The sequence below is a fragment of the Vulpes vulpes genome, chromosome 4 (genome assembly GCF_048418805.1).
Source record: "Vulpes vulpes isolate BD-2025 chromosome 4, VulVul3, whole genome shotgun sequence".
Taxonomy (NCBI): domain Eukaryota; kingdom Metazoa; phylum Chordata; class Mammalia; order Carnivora; family Canidae; genus Vulpes; species Vulpes vulpes.
Genome location: NC_132783.1, coordinates 18281462 through 18297831, shown reverse-complemented (window position 1 = coordinate 18297831; position 16370 = coordinate 18281462). Strand labels below are relative to the sequence as shown.

At 39.6% G+C, this 16370-nt stretch overlaps 1 protein-coding gene across 16 annotated transcripts in view; it reads left to right on the top strand.

Moving 5' to 3' along the window:
• Positions 1-2437: 2437 nt before the first annotated feature.
• The window catches only part of BLTP1 (bridge-like lipid transfer protein family member 1), a 213236-nt gene continuing 199303 nt past the window's right edge, over positions 2438-16370 (top strand). For all 16 annotated transcript variants that reach the window (XM_072755305.1, XM_072755320.1, XM_072755318.1 and 13 more), the window contains exons 1-2: positions 2438-2724; positions 5455-5535. The gene's annotated coding sequence lies outside the window, so the exon portion shown is untranslated. The remainder of the gene's footprint in view (positions 2725-5454; positions 5536-16370) is intronic.

Sequence of the window (16370 nt, the reverse complement as noted above, 5' to 3'; positions counted from 1 at the left end):
ATTTGGTATGAGAATGGACTTTAAACTTGGTATCCTGGTGTTATAAAAAGTATATAGTAACTTGAGGAACACTCAGGTTTATACATAAAGATATTGAGGTTTTAAGAATTTATTAGGTGATAGAGAAATAAAAACCTGAGTTAAGCATTCAAAAAACTTTAACATTGAATTTGGTGGCAGTAAATTCCCTTATGCATTAAAATACAGATAGTATGCTATTTTAACATTGTTTTCAAGTTATCTGTAAAGTAGTTGTGGTTTTACTTTTTTTATGTGTTGTAGTTCTGCAATTTGAGAATTTTTTTTTTTTTTTTAACTTGGATCTAGTATGGAGTAGTGAAAGATAATAGGTGTTGGAGTTAGACTCACTTGAGTTCAAGTTCTGGTTCCATTTTCTAACTTGTGTGACCTTGAGCAAGTTATTCAATTTTTCTAAACTTCCTCAACCACAACTGGTATTTACATTATGGGCCTGCTCAAGTTAAATGAACTAATCCACATTAGGCATTAGCTGGTGCCTTTTAATTCTTAAAAATTTTCTTAGTATACGTTTAGTTTTTTAAAGGATATTTCATTTTATTCTACTGTAAAACATTTTCATGGTGAAAATATCAATGTAAATAGAAAACAGCTAAATTTGGTTAAATTCGGGGAGCCCGGGTGGCTCAGCGGTTTAGTGCCGCCTTCAGCCCCCGGTGTGATCCTGGAGACCCGGGGTTGAGGTAATTTCTAGATTTCTGGAGTATTTGTACTGGGACAGTTTCCAAGTTGGCAGCTTGGCTGTGGCAAACTTGAATTCATGTGGGGTCCTGGTGCCCTACTAAGGAACAAAGACGGAGAAAGACTGCGATTCTTCCAGATTTTGAAAAAGACCATTGAAATTGATTTCTTGCAGAAGTGAGGAAATAAACTCTAAAGAGGTAATTCAAATGAGGGTGATAGGAGTGTCCTGGTAGAAGGGAAAGGATTTAAGATAGGTGTATGTTTTGTTTTGTTTTGTTGCTTTTATCCAGTCCTTTCATAACACTTCGGCCAGGGCCTCTATTTCTTCATATGCAATAAGGGTTAATATGGTATGTCATATGTTTAACCTTTTCTGGCTTTATTTTACCTTTGATATCACATCAATTGCTTTTAGGGTAAGAGTAAAATTCCCACTTGAAAAAGTCGGGAGATATGGTAGGTTCAACTCAGGAAGTCAGACGTAGAGTCCTATTTTATTTTAAAGATTTTATTTATTCATGAGAGAGAGAGAGAGAGAGAGAGAGAGAGAGGCAGAGACTCAGGCAGAGGGAGAAGCAGGCCCCAAGCACGGAGCCCGACGCGGGACTCGATCGATCCCAGGTCTCTAGGGTCACGCCCTGGGCCGCAGGCGGCGCTAAACCTCTGAGCCACCCGGGCTGCCCCCAACTAGAGTTCTGGCCATTTAGAACTCGAGGCAGGCTACACTATCCAGTAATGCTTAAGAGCACGACCTTTGGAGGCACCCTGCTTGGGGTTTCAATCCCACCCTTCCGAGTTATTTAACCTCTGCGTACCTTAGTTTTTAATGGGAAATGGGAACAGAAGGGACGTAGCACTCACCTCGCAGGGTTTGGGGAGGAGTCAACGAATCAATAAACGTACCGTGCTCAGAACCACCCCTTGCCACTGCTGGCGCCTCTCCGGGTGCATTTCTAGGGGCCGTACGGGCATATTCCACATCTGTCTCAAGCAATCACAAAGCCTCCACCGACCTAAGGCTGCTTTCTGCTTTCCTCTACGATTCGTGCACCACGTGCACCAGAGGTGCGCAATATACCCGAGAGAATTCTCGAACTCCAGAGAGTCTTTTGCCTTGGTTAATAACATGGAGGGTCTTGGTCTTTAAAAATGGCGAGCATCGGGATCCCTGGGTGGCGCAGCGGTTTGGCGCCTGCCTTTGGCCCAGGGCGCGATCCTGGAGACCCGGGATCGAATCCCACATCGGGCTCCCGGTGCTTGGAGCCTGCTTCTCCCTCTGCCTGTGTCTCTGCCTCTCTCTCTCTCTCTCTCTCTCTCATAAATAATAAATAAAAATTTAAAAAAAATTAAAAAAAATAAAAATGGCGAGCATCAAACCGCTTTTCATCAGCACGGTCCTACAATCAGTCGATTCAACGTACTTTCATTCCGGACAATCAAACTCCCGGGATTGATAAGGTCAGAAGAGCACTGCCCTCCATTCCGAGAGGGTTCATCTCGCTTCCTAGCACCGGTCAGCTTCTCCTCTCGCTTCGCGCTCTGCGGGTCGCCGCGTCCCCGCGGCTCCGGGGTCGGAAAGGCCCGGCGTGGACACCGGCTCCGCGCGACCCCGCCCCTGACCTCCGCCCCACCGCCCAGACTCCACGCTCAGCCCCGGGACCGGCGGGGAGGGGCCGGGGGGCGGGGCGGGCGCCGCAGACTCCTGGGCGGGGCCAGGCTGGCGTACCGGCGTCATGACGCAAGACGCTACCAGTTGGCGCAGCCGCAGTGACGCCTGGCCCCAGCTGGGACCCCTCCCATCCCTCTCCGCCCCTCCGTGTCAGTGGCCCGGGCCCTGGGCCGCACCTGTGGCTGCCGGCCGGGGTGGAGGGCTTGGAGGGTGTGACGCGGGCAGAGTTTCGCGGCCCGGGTCCGGCTCGGCGCTGCTGCCTCTGCCCGAGGCGTGTGGGGTCCCTCGGAGAGAGGCCGGAGCGGTTCCAGGCTGCCCCGGCGCTCGCCCAGGTGAGGGGACGGGGTCGGCCTGGGCAGGGCCGGGGTGAGAGGATTCCCATCATCTCTGGAATTCAGCCGGGTCGGAGTCTCGGGGGCTTGGCGTCATCGCTGCTGTGTGTTGCGGTGTCGACTCATTTCTCAGTTTCTTGTACGGCCCCGGGACCTGTCGACCTGGTGTCGGAGGTCAGTGGGCAGGCCTGGAAGGGCCGTCGCGGTTAGATTGTTGGGGGCGCGGACGCAGGAGCGGCCTCTGTGGACGGCGATTAAGGCGGGTGGGCGGCGCCCGCGGCTGGTGCGTGGACTCGGCGGGCGGGAAGGACAGTGCACCTGCAGGCTCTGGCTTAGCCTTGCCAGCAGCTCTGAGCTGCCGCGCCCCCGATAACGTAGGGCCTATTGACCGAGGGCAGTGAAGCCTTTGAACCCCCTTTCCAATCCAGGCGTGGAGTGTTTTGTATTCCGAATTGGTGCTGGCCGAGTCTGCGCTATGGAAGAGTACATTTCATCGGAAACATTATCTTTTGGTCAGAGGAAGGTGAAGGGAAGTTGGTTTTCCGTCTGCAGAGTTTTGGCTCCCACCCACTCTCCCACACCTAACTCCCCATCCCATTGGCCTTAGTTTTGACATTGGAAAGTTAGGGACGTTTGTTTTTCTTTCTTTCTTTTCTTTCTTTCTTTCTTTCTTTCTTTCTTTCTTTCTTTCTTTCTTTCTTTCTTTCTTTTCTTTCTTTTCTTTCTTTCTTTCTTTCAAGATTTTATTTATTTATTCATGATAGACATAGGGGGAGAAAGAGGCAGAGACACAGGCAGAGGGAGAAGCAGGCTTCATGCAGGGAGCCTGATGTGGGACTTGATCCTGGGACTCCAGGATCGCGCCCTGGGCCAAAGGCAGGTGCTAAACGGCTGAGCCACCCAGGGATCCCGGGACGCTTGTTAAATGGAAAGAGTTCTGGTAAATTTCCGCCCTAAGGAAATAGCCTTTTAATTGTACAAGCGTGTAAGTTTCAACTGGTTTCATGTTGCTGCTTTCACTCTTTGCATGGCCTTGAAGCGGATTTATTCTAAGTTAACCATAAACATTAAATATAAAATTAGGTGAATTAACCAGAATATTTATCTTAAACAGAATTGTTGAGTGGTACATATTTCATAGGCGTGTTATTTAATCATCATAACAATCCTGTCATATAAGGTCTTTTATTATCATTTCATACAGCCCTAAAAATCAACTTGTTGAAAGTCAGGAGATGTGATTTAAACCAGATAATCGGGGGGTCCCTGGGTGGCGCAGCGGTTTGGCGCCTGCCTTTGACCCAGGGCGCGATCCTGGAGACCCGGGATCGAATCCCACGTCGGGCTCCCGGTGCATGGAGCCTGCTTCTCCTTCCCTATGTCTCTGCCTCTCTCTCTCTCTCTATCATAAATTAAAAAAAAAAAAAAAAGTTTAAACCAGATAATCGGACTCCAGTTTACAGTCCCTTAATCAGTATGCCTTATCATCTCCCAAGTATCTTAAGAGTTTGCAAGGTGATTTCCATTTGATGAAAAGTGTGCTATGTGCTTGGAATAGGAAGGAAACTGAGACATGATTTTTTTTTTAAAGATTTATTTATTTATGATAGAGAAAGAGAGAGGGAGGCAGAGACACAGGAGGAGGGAGAAGCAGGCTCATGCAGGGAGCCCGACGCGGGACTCGATCCCGGGACTCGATTCTGGGACTTCAGGATTGCGCTCTGGGCCAAAGGCAGGCGCTAAACCACTGAGCCACCCAGGGATCCCCCGTGAGGCATGATTCTTGCCAGCAAAGACCCAACAGTCTGAGAGAACAACTTTTTTAAGGTCACAGTTTAAGTATTTTTTTTAAAGATTTTATTTATTTATTTATGAGAGAGAGAGAGAGAGAGAGAGAGAAGCAGAGATACAGGCAGAGGGAGAAGCAGGCTCCTTGCAGGGAGCCCGATGTGGGACTGGATCCCAGGACTCCAGGATCATGCCCTGGGCTGAAGGCAGGTGCTGAACCGCTGAGCCACCCAGGGATCCCCGATCCCTGAGTATACATATATATTTTTTACAGATTTATTTATTTGTTTGTTGATTGATTGAGAGCACACAAGGGAGCGCGCCCAGGGTGTGGGGCAGAGGAAGAGAGAAAATCTCAAGCAGATTCTGAGTGCAGAGTCTGACAGGGGTCCTGATCTCATGATAATGAGATCATGACCTGATCCCAAACAGAGATGCTTTTTTTTTTTTTTTTTTAATTGATTTTATTTATTAGAGAGGGGGAGAGAGAGAGAGAGAAGCAGAGGGAGAAGCAGGCTCTTCCACTCGATCCCGGGACTCCAGAATCACACCCTGGGCTGAAGGCTGCGCTAAACAGCTGAGCCACCGGGGCTGCCCCGGAGTCAGATGCTTAATGGACTGAGCCACCCAGGTGCCCCTTGAGTATGTTTTAAAGGTAGGATTTGACCTCTACAACTCTCTGACTATCCAGTCATGCTCTTTCCATGGATATAGTGGTTTTTGAAACATTTAGAATGCTGTAGTTTGGAAACTGTGGTCTTATTCTAGATTTAGAAGTATTTCTTGTTTGGAAATTTTAAAGAAGGAAATGCAATTTTGGAGTAATATTAAAAACTTTACATGTGTGTGCGTTCACACACATATAATCCAGTAATCTGAAATGGTGAAATGTGGTTAAGCCAGACTATCTTGTATAATTGGATAAAATGTTGTTCTTTTCAGGTTAAGATGAAACACTGCAGGTAGACCTTCTGAAGATAAGGAAGAAGAAAAACGACATCACAGACTCTGAAAAAAATTTGGGTAAATATTTTGGCTAAATTAAAAAAAAATCTGATTTCCATTTAAAGCTGAGATAAAGGAAATCTTTTTCTGCTTCTGTTGTGTTTTAATCTCCTTAATTGGTCAAGGAGTAGAGGTTGGGAGGATGTATAATATGACCGCCATTTCTTTTATATGACTTTTGAATTGTTGGTATCTGACTGACAAGTCAAGTGCATAGTTTGTGTATTGGCAGGAGAAAGCCCAGGGAATCTTTGGCTTGATTCTTGATCAAGTATCAACATTTTTTCCCCCTCTTTTGCTTGTTCATTTATCTGTCCATATAAATAAAGAGTTTTCAAAGAAGTGAAGAAAATTAGTTTGGTTTGTTCTTTACAAAAAACTGGGTATGATTGAACTCAAGTATATTTTTTATTATCAGTTCTATGGAAAATCATAGAAGACATGGTTAAACATGATGAGGAAATAATTCATTTCACTAATATTTATTGAGTATCATATACCTTATTTCAGGCACTATTTCAGTTTTTTTAAGTATTAGGGTAGTAGTCATCATGGCCCTGGAAAGTCTAGAGTATTTTTTCAAGGTAATATTTTTGTGAAATACCATACATTTTTTTGAGTTTCAGATGCAAATATATTTTTGGTTTATGTAAAAGACTTGGAAAACACTACCCATATGGTAAATTTTGTATTTATAATAAATCTTTCATAACTTTAGTTCATAAATGAAGGTACTTTAAGGTACCGTGGGAAAATAGGATTCTTATAGTCTTCATTTTAGCATACTCTTTTCATGTTAAAGATTGTGATAGAATTTGAAAAATTTCATGAAAGATTAAGAAAATTAACTCATTTGAGAAAATTGCAGGCAATTTGTAAATAACATATAGAAGTGACATGGTCAAGCAACAGTCTGGGGATGAATTGAGAGAGTGATGAACTTGGCAGAGTGGTTGGTGATCATTTAGAGGTTATTTTAATAATCCAGGTGGCAAATGAGAACCAGAAGTATAGTGATGCAAATTGGAATTAAGGATGGAAATGGATTAGAGAGAGGCAAAGGACATGTACGGGGTAGAACTTGGTAGGCTTGAGGGAGAGTAGAGTCAGGATAATTTCTAGTTACTGTCATGTTCAAGCACATAATTAATGTTCAATAAATATTTGAAAGATAACTGAATTTTATGATATCTGGCTTGGGAAACCGAGTGGGGCCAATTACTATGGCAGTATAGGAAGAACAATAGATTTGGAAACCTGGTTGGAGAAGACCAGTTTGGGGCTATAGTTATGAGGCATCTGTGACTTCCAAGAAATGTCATTAGGAAGTTGTATATATGGATCTTAGTTAAGAATATCCAACTGGAAACATAAAATTTAGTTTCGTATTATAGGTGTTGGTTAAAAGCAATGGGACTGGGTGAGATTACTCAGGAAAAAATAATGTAAAGTAAAAGAAGAGAAATGAGGATGGGGAACACTAATAAATCAGATGGAAGGAAAACACACCTCAAAGGAGATGAATGAAAAAAAAAGGAGATGAATAAGTAGATAAGGAAGCAGGAGAATTACAAAAGTTAGTGGGAGTACTGAGTTTGGAGAAAGGGAACAATTAAGTATCTTTGAGACATTAAATAAAATGAAGACAGGAAAAGTATCCACTGAACATGTCAAGAAGTTGTTGACCGGAGCAAGAGCAATTATATATGTGGAGCCAGTTCACACTGGGTAAGAGATAAGAAAATTGACATAGCTGATGTCATTTACTCTTTCAGAAAGTTTGGTTTCAAGTGGAATAGATAGAGGATAGCTAGAGATAGGAGTTTGAGAGAGAGTTTTTTGTTTTCTAGAGGTATAGATAATATGACTTATAATCTTTATTTGCTGAGGATAAAAAAAACCATCAGAAATAAAATTTGAGGACAGAAGAATGAGGGAAAATAATTAATCACCGACTAAGCTGGAAGGGATGGAATATTAGGATTCAGGTCAAGGGAACTTTAGATAGACTTCTACTAAGATAGGAGGTAAGGAGGTGGTGATGGTTATAGACACAGATCTTCTTTTATAGGAGGCAGGGTAGAGGTTGCTCCAGAGTCCATTCAGAAGACTTCCAGTTAGAGTAGAGAGAGGAAATGATTCACTCATATAATTGGTAATCTTCTTGGTGTGTTATTACTGATTCGTCAGCTTTTGGTAAGTTGGAGGAGAGTAGAGTACAGTAGTTTAGCTTAACATGACAAGTATGAACCATTAGGGTAGAGATAACTTGCAGTTATCTTGCAAAATTAGTTTTATCATATTTTGTATTAGTTATCTATTGCCGAGTAACACATTATACCTGAATCTAGTGATTGATTTTAATACATTGCACTAAGTTTCTAAAACTCAGAGGAACCAATATTTACAGTAGATGGAGTATTTGTGAAAAATCTGCCATCAGGTATATATGTATATATATGTATATGTGTGTGTATAGAACCCAAGCTGATATGAGCTAAGAAACAGATGTATATCTTAACAGCCATACTAGGTGTGCAAGGTTTAAGACTGGGATTTATAAATGCTCTTCAGAGCATGGGGTTTGGGGAAAAAAGCAGACTAAAATATTTAGTATCTCAGTCTCTGTGGGTCTGAATTTGAGCATGTCTAAAAACTGGTTCCCTCTGGTCTTAGGGTCTCTCAGGAGGTTGCAGCCAAAATCTTGGCTGGGACTTCAGTTGTCTCAGCTGTGGCTAAAGGATTTGCTTCCATCATGGTTCACTCACATGGCTATTGGCTGGAGGCCTCCAATCCTCAGCATGTGAACCTCTCCAGGCCTTTCAAGTGTCCTAACAAGGCAGCTGATTTCCCCTGGAATAGATGATCCAAGAGAGCAAAGAGGAAGATGTGGTGCCATTTTTGACTTACACACCATTGCTTCTGTCATGTTCTTTTAGAACTGTATCACTAAGTCCAGCCCACACTTCAAAGGGGGAATTAATTAAGTTTCGCCTCTTGAAGGGAGGAATATTAAAGAATTTTTGGATATTTAAAAACTACCATATGTCTTTTAGCAATTGTCAAGTTCTTTAGGGTCAAATAAGCTTTTTCAAAGTACAGAAATATAGCCTTTATGACCAGTTGAGAGAGAGGTTCTAGAAAAGTGGGGAGGTGGTTAAGTCAGATTTGGCTCACTTTATAATTTGGCCTTCTGTGTTGCTAATCAGTCTCTATAACTTGATGTGTTACCACTTAGGGTTATTTAAAAAAGTGTTGACCTCTGATTTAATGGAGGATCCTTTCAGGAGAAGAAATGCCATAGTGGGAAAAATATGTTTTTTATAGCAAAATATTAATTTTGGTAGCATTCATAGTAACTTCTAAATGTAGAGCTGGAGGAAGGAATTCATTTTTCATATAAAGAAACTGAGAATGAAGAGATAATTACTGAGGTCATATCTTAATTATGTTTGTGTTTAGCTTCTCAATGCCATATTTTTCTCATCTGTAAAGTGGGGAATTGTAAATGAACAGTTATTTATGACAATTAGATGATTAAATACATATAACATGTTTAGAACAGTGCCTAGGACACACAGTAAGCATTGAATAAATGTTATAGCCATTGTTATGGTAGCTGTATTTTTATCATTTTAATGGTGAATTAATACCATGGAATGAACATTTCAAAGAGAGGAGAACATTGACCAAAATGTTTAAAGTTTAAACTTTAGATTACTGATCTTATTGTACTTTGTCACATTTTATGTATATGTAAAGTATATTTCCATTCATATCCATTTTTTTCTATCCGTACTCATTTAAAATGCTGTGTCTATCACCAGTGGTATTATCCATTTTTTTCTATCCATACTCATTTAAAATGCTGTGTCTGATATCACCAGTGGTATTATATAGTCATATCCTCATAAAACTCCCTGAAGTAGCCTTTTTTGGTTGTTGTTTTACTTAAATGAAAGTTCCAATTTCAGTTGTAGCAACATTCTTAGCTCACAGAATTGGCTATTGTGGTTTTTTTGGGTAGCAATACACTGTTAAACAACATTTTCTTTGAACTTGATATGATGAGAGTGTTGGTAAGTATGATGAGAGTGTGGCCAGTTTCTTTTTCCTTCTTCCCACACCCAAAGACCCTATTTTGTTGGGCCAGTAGTTTGAATATGTATTTGGTAGAGTTTTCTGACAGAAGTGACATAAGGTAGAAGATAAAAGAGAAGCTTAAGGGCCAGATAGGCAAAAGGAAATAGTTTTATTACTAAAATCCTATAGAATTTTACTTTACTGGTGCTTTTTAGTGTTATGGCTTCTGGTTTATTTTTAATGAAAATGATATATTGAATTCTTAATTAAAAGAATTAAAGGAAAAAAAAAATAAAAGAATTAAAGGAAACTTACAGAGTGTGTTCACTAGTTAGTACAATAAGGGAAGACAGAACCCCACAACCAGTATATGGGTTGTAGAAGTGGGAGGATTAAACCTTTCACTTAGTAGTTACTGTTCATCTCTTTGTATTACTGACCATATCAAGGAATATGTTGAAGGTAGTAATTAGTTCTAGTGGACTATTTAAAGCGGGCTGTATTTAAAAATCATGGTTTCTTCTAGATTTGGAGAAGTTGAAGTCAGTTCTTTTTACCCTTTTGATAGATATGTTTTCTATAGATTTTTAAAATATTTGTTTTGTTTTTGCTTTTAGTAAGTATTTAGGTAAACCAGCATAAAATTATGGCTATAGAAATCAGGTTCCCAAAAGTGCAACATTATTGTTGAATGATATGATTTCTTAGATGTTAAAAATTCTTCCGCTTATAATATAAAGAACCATTATTGTAGTGTAGCTTATGATGTTAAAAAGCATGTTTAATTTGCTAATTTATAGTGTTTGAATTGTCACTCACCATGTCTGAATATTTCTTTAGCAATGGTTGCCTGGTGACTAGTGTATTTTGATATTTGATCTGCTTCTAAGAATCGTGTTCACTGGTATTTGTAGAACTATGTTATTTATATTAACTTAATACTTTCTTGATTGTTATTTATGCCAATTAATTTTTTTTTGGTTTTAAAGTTCTGTTATTAAATATATATTTTTCTCATATATTATGAAGAAAGAAATACATTTTAGTCATTGTTTACTGGTATGCATTTTATTTTTCTTAGCTTTCACCTTTTTTTGTTGAGTTGGATTTTTTTTTAAGAACATTAATAATAGCTTAGCTACCATTGTTGTAATGTTTCTTGTCAAGCACTGTAGTGTGAGTTTTATGTTTGCTTTGTGTTTTTAATGCTTTCAGCATCTCTTCAAGGAAGACATGGCCATGTGGAAACAGGCTCTGAGGTGCAGTAACTTGCTCAAGCTATATCCTGGCTAAGGAAGGAATTAAAGGGATGGACCGAGCTTTCCATTTCAAATCTGGCTTTAAATCCTAGTCTAGTTCCAGGATACTAGATGATTTCTGTAATTTCTGATGGAATGTTATTTTATCACTTAATTCTGTTGGGTTTTAGAGTTAGTGAATTGTGTTTGTTGCACATAGAATCCTGAGACTGAAAGGGATCTGGAATAAGTCTTTCTAGGTAGAGAGGATTATATACCTGGTCTGACTTAAGAGGATAATTGTCTGTCTTGTTTGTTTAAATTAATAGAATAGGACGTTATATATTTTTGCTTGGTGTGTACAAAGCTACTGCCCTGGCCAAAATTGTTAAGGAAATTAAGTTTGCTTTTGTTGCCCACCATCTCCTTTTTAAGATTTCTCCCACCTTGGGAATCTTGGGCCTTTCATGATATCCCTGGATCCTGCTTGTCAGTGAGAAAAGTCATCCGGTAAATTAATTTACACTATTAATACATGGTAATAATTAATGGTAGCTATTACTGAGGTACTTTAGTTTGCATTTTAAGAGAGAATATTGGTTAATACTCTATTTAAAGAAATGGGTGGTAAAATTTTAGGCCTTTGTATCCTGATGAGTAAAATATTTTAGGCAGGGGGGCTTTTCAAATCACTATATACTTATTTTAAGTGAGATGTTTCATTATAGTAGGTATGTCTATATTTTCTGTACTTACTGGTGTAGCATCATGGAGTTGGAAGGAACATCACAAAGTCATTTGTTTTAGGCCACTTACCTTTAGATTGGCGAGTGGTCATTGTTCTAAATGAGTAGCTCAAATGTTCTAATCATTCTTGAAACTTACTTTGAATAAAAATGTTGTGATCTGGTTTATGTTTTGCTTTTGTTTGGGGATGTCAATATGCCATAGTAGAGATGAGCAGTCTGTTTAGTGTTTTTATTTACTGAGACATTTGGGTCAATTACATGGCTTCTTAACTGCAAGGAGGATGTAAATGACTTTGAAATTGGCAACTTTGTTACATATAAGCAGAAACCAAACAGCTGAAAAACATAATTATATATTCTGAAACACTTAATGTAGATTAGTAAAATTGGGCCCAAGCGCAGATAACGTAAAAATGTGTAAGGTGCATAACTCACAGAATTTCTAGTATAGAGTATGGCTATGTTCTAATAGATGGTTAATTTTACCTGATGATGAAGAGAATATCGTTGTTGATGAAGTTCCAAGGGAAACTGTAAAGTTGATTTTCCATCTCTTAAAACCCATGTAATTTCTTTTATAGAAAAGAACTGTAATTAATTCCAAATAACTTTAATAGAATGATCTGAAGATATGTGAACACATATTATCCAAAGATTTGTGACTTCATTGTTGTATGAGATATTTGAGAATGATTAAACTTTTTTCACATTTTTGTTGTATTTGAAATTGGGTTATTAAAAAGTTGAATATCCTTTTCTTAAACTCAAGCAAATAAAAACCAGGTTTTCTTGAGACTGGAAAGATCATTTAGGAATCTCTTTGGCCCTAGATACATTGTGAATACTCATTTTTGGCAATAGTTTATAATTATGCACTTTTTATAATGATACATTTATTTCATTCATTTCTGAAACAAGTATTGAGAGACTGCTGTATATAGGAACTTGGTTGGGTATGCCACTTAAATGAGTAGGGCAAACTCATCTTTAAGAACAGCTGTCTAGTTGGGGGGACAGACTTCTGAAGTGATAATTATGATATGATAACTGGGAAGATACAGATAGTGATTAAAACAGCCTTTCTTTAGCATTTTCTGTATTGCCAGACATCCTACTAAAGATTATTATGAATATTCCAAATCTTAAACTTAATACTCAAGTCCTTAGCTGTTTTGTAGAATCTTTAAGCTCAATAAATATTTATTGAATGGGCAAACAAAAAAATAACCCTACATTATAATGCAACTGTCTTAAGTATGTTGCTCCAAAAAATCAGAATCAAATATATACTTTCCTATGACCGTTCCAGAGAAAACTCTGGCTCTTTATAACTAAGTCTTCTCACATCGTAGGTAATAATATTTTTTAAAGATTTTATTTATTTATTCATGAGAGACACAAAGAGAGGCAGAGGGAGAAGCAGGCTCCCTGTGGGGAGCCCGATGTGGGACTTGATTCTGGAACCCCAGGATCATGCCCTGAGCCGAAGGCAGACACTCAATCACTGAGCCACCCAGGTGTCCTTCATAGGTAATATTATATAGACATATTGCAGTTTAAGCCTGTTATAGGAAAACCTTTTTTTTTTTTTTTCTGAAATCCTATGTCAAATTATGGGGTGATATCTCTCTCAGAGGAGTCATGTAGCCCTGTAAGAAAGTTAACCAGTGCAGTGAGGTTTTCTTGAGAACCTGTGGGCAGGTTCACAGGTCATCCAGTTTCCCCCACTCCTCTTTTCTAAGGTAATCAAGTAATTGTTGCTGAGGTAGGGTGGAGTTGGGTGACTTGGGGTAAGCTGTGGTGATGAAGGCCCTCTCATCCATATTTCCTTTCACTTACCACTCGGGCCATTCTTCTGACAGCTGTTATGAACACAAATTAAAGACTAAGAAAAATAGAAAAATAGAAGAGGAGTAGAAACTATAGAAGTAATGGGATTAGAACCAAAAAACGGGAGTAGTAAAAAAATCAAAGAAAAAATGAATGAAATAGAAGTTTTAGATAAATATGAATTTGAGTTTTTCAAGAATATGTAGAAGCCACCAGATTCTCTCATCTTTCTGTCTCCAAATCTCCCCATATGTGGGTCTTTCCTTTCTCTTTCTTCCTGTTCAGATGAAGGAAATGTTTCTTTCTGTCAAACCCTGTTTCAAAACCCAGCATATATATGCCTTGAATTAAAGCAAACTTAAAAAATATTAAGTATTTAATACTGTGTCCTTTAAATTGTATGATTTCATGATCTCTTTATTTTTAAAAAACATTTTATTCATGAGAGACAGAGAGTGAGAGGCAGAGACATAGGCAGAGGGAGAGAAGTAGGCTCCTCAGAGAGCCCAATGTGGGACTCAGTCCCGGGACTCCGGGATCACACCCTGAGCTGAGGGCAAGATGCTCAACCGCTGAGCTACCCACGTGTCTCATGATCTCTTTAAAGTACAGAATCTTTTTTCATGTAATAGAAAACTGTCCTCACATTTATAGGACCGATAACAAATAAAAAAAAATAGTGCCTTAGTTTGGGTTTCCTCAGAAAAAGCTGGGTAAGCTTTCAAGTACAGATAGTTTATTTGGGAAGTGATCACAGGAAACAGTGGTAGCAGGATGGGGAAGTAGTAAGAAAGGAAAGGGACTGAAGTCAATAAAGGATATTATCCTGGCAGTTACCACTGTGGACATTGGAGCTCACTCTCTCGGAGACCAAATAAAATATGTCTCAGGGTTACCCCAAACTAAGAGCAAGGAAGCTGTAGGTGTATATCCAACACTTTCCTAGCCATTATTAACATTAACTGGCATTTCTAGCTTGTCCTAATTATAAGCTGAGGTGTTTCTGCAGTCAAAAAGCAGTCCTCAGTAAGATGTTATAGGTGTTCAAAATGAGCAATCTTGTGTGTAGAGGTGAATGCCTATATGAATAAGACACCAATGCATTGGTTGCCATTACAAAAATTTATACAGTGTATTATTTCTACGTGCTAGATGCTATTCTCAATGCTTTACGTGTACAAATTAATCAATTCTCACTATTCAGTTCTGTGATGTGGAAGGTATACGAAGTGTTCTTGTTTTATAGATGAGTGAATAGAGCACAGAGAGGTTAAATAACTTGCCTCTGGTCACTCATCTACAGTGTTAGAACTGTTCTTTTTTTTTTTTTTTAAGATTTTTTATTTATTCATGAGACACACACACACACACACACACACACAGAGAGAGAGAGAGAGAGAGAGAGAGAGAGAGATATTCAGAGACACAGGCAGAGGGAGAAGCAGACTCCATGCAGGGAGTCCGATGTGGGACTTGATCCCAGGACTCCAGGATCACACCCTGCGCCGAAGGCAGGCTTAAAGCACTGAGCCACCCAGGCGTCCCATGAACTGTTAGTTCTAATTTAGATAGGTTAGTACAGAATCTGTGTTCTTAATCCATATAATCCAGAACAATGCATCTGAAGCAGGATTTTTTTTTTTAAAGTAGGCTTAACGCAGGGCTTGAACTCAAATTCATGAACCTGAGATCAAGATCTGAGCTGAGACCAAGAGTTGGATGCTTAATTGACTGAGTCACCCAGGCGCCCCCCCCGCAACTTTTTTTGGGGGGGACTTTAAAATTTTATGATGTGTTTGGGAGAAACAGAGAGAGGGAGCTTATGAATGGGGTTGGGGGGAGAAGAGGTTGAGGGACAAACAGACTCTCTGCTGAGCATAGAGCCCAATATGGGGCTCAGTCTCAGGACCCAGAGATCATGACCTGAGCCAAAATGAAGAGTCAGACATTGATTGATTGATTGAGACATTAACTGATTGAGCTACTCAGGTGCTCCGTTTTTAGAGCTCTTTTGATGCTGTCTTTCTTTAATAACTGCCTCCTCCTTGTCCCTTGCCCAATCTCTTCCTTATAGTGTTCTTTACCTCCTTCCTTGATGCAGCTTTTCTCCTGGCCCTTTCCAGAACAGTACAGCTGTTCTCTCTTCCGATCTTACCCTCAAGGTATATCAAATCAAATAATTCTTGCAAAGGTGTTAACTGATCTTTCTGATGTCATGATGAAATTTGTTATTGCTCAGTATTTGCATTTTAATTTTTTAAAGACACAAGTGAGAACTGAAGAAAGACATGATGGTAGAATGACAGATGCCAGAGTTGTTATTTTTGGGTTTGGAGACCTATTTGTAAGGAGAGACCATGAGATATGTGCTTGATTAAGAAAAGCCTCTTTCTAACCTGTTATTTCCTGTCTTCCAGCCACCATGCTCCCTTTTTCTTTTTAAATTATGGAAGTATTGGGATTCCCTGGGTGGTGCAGCGGTTTAGCGCCTGCCTTTGGCCCAGGGCGCGATCCTGGAGACCCAGGATCAAATCCCACGTCGGGCTCCCGGTGCATGGAGCCTGCTTCTTCCTCTGCCTGGGTCTCTGCCTCTCTCTCTCTCTCTCTTTCTGTGACTATCATAAAGAAAAAAATAATATTAAAAAAATAAAAGATTAAAAAAAAATTATGGAAGTATTATATGCCAATTGTAAAACATTTAAGCAATACCTAAGTATCGAGAGTAAAAGTGAACATTCTGCTTCACTGATTCTTTTCCTTCCCCTGAAATCTTTGCCACTGCTCTCTCTATAGGTAACCACTCATGGAATTGCTAGTGTTTATGCAAATTTAAAAAAATGTGTACACACACATACTTTATATTTGTGCACACATATACATATATGTGTATATATAGGGTATATACATGTAACATATAATGGATAGCCTTTTTTCTTTTAAACATAAATGGAAT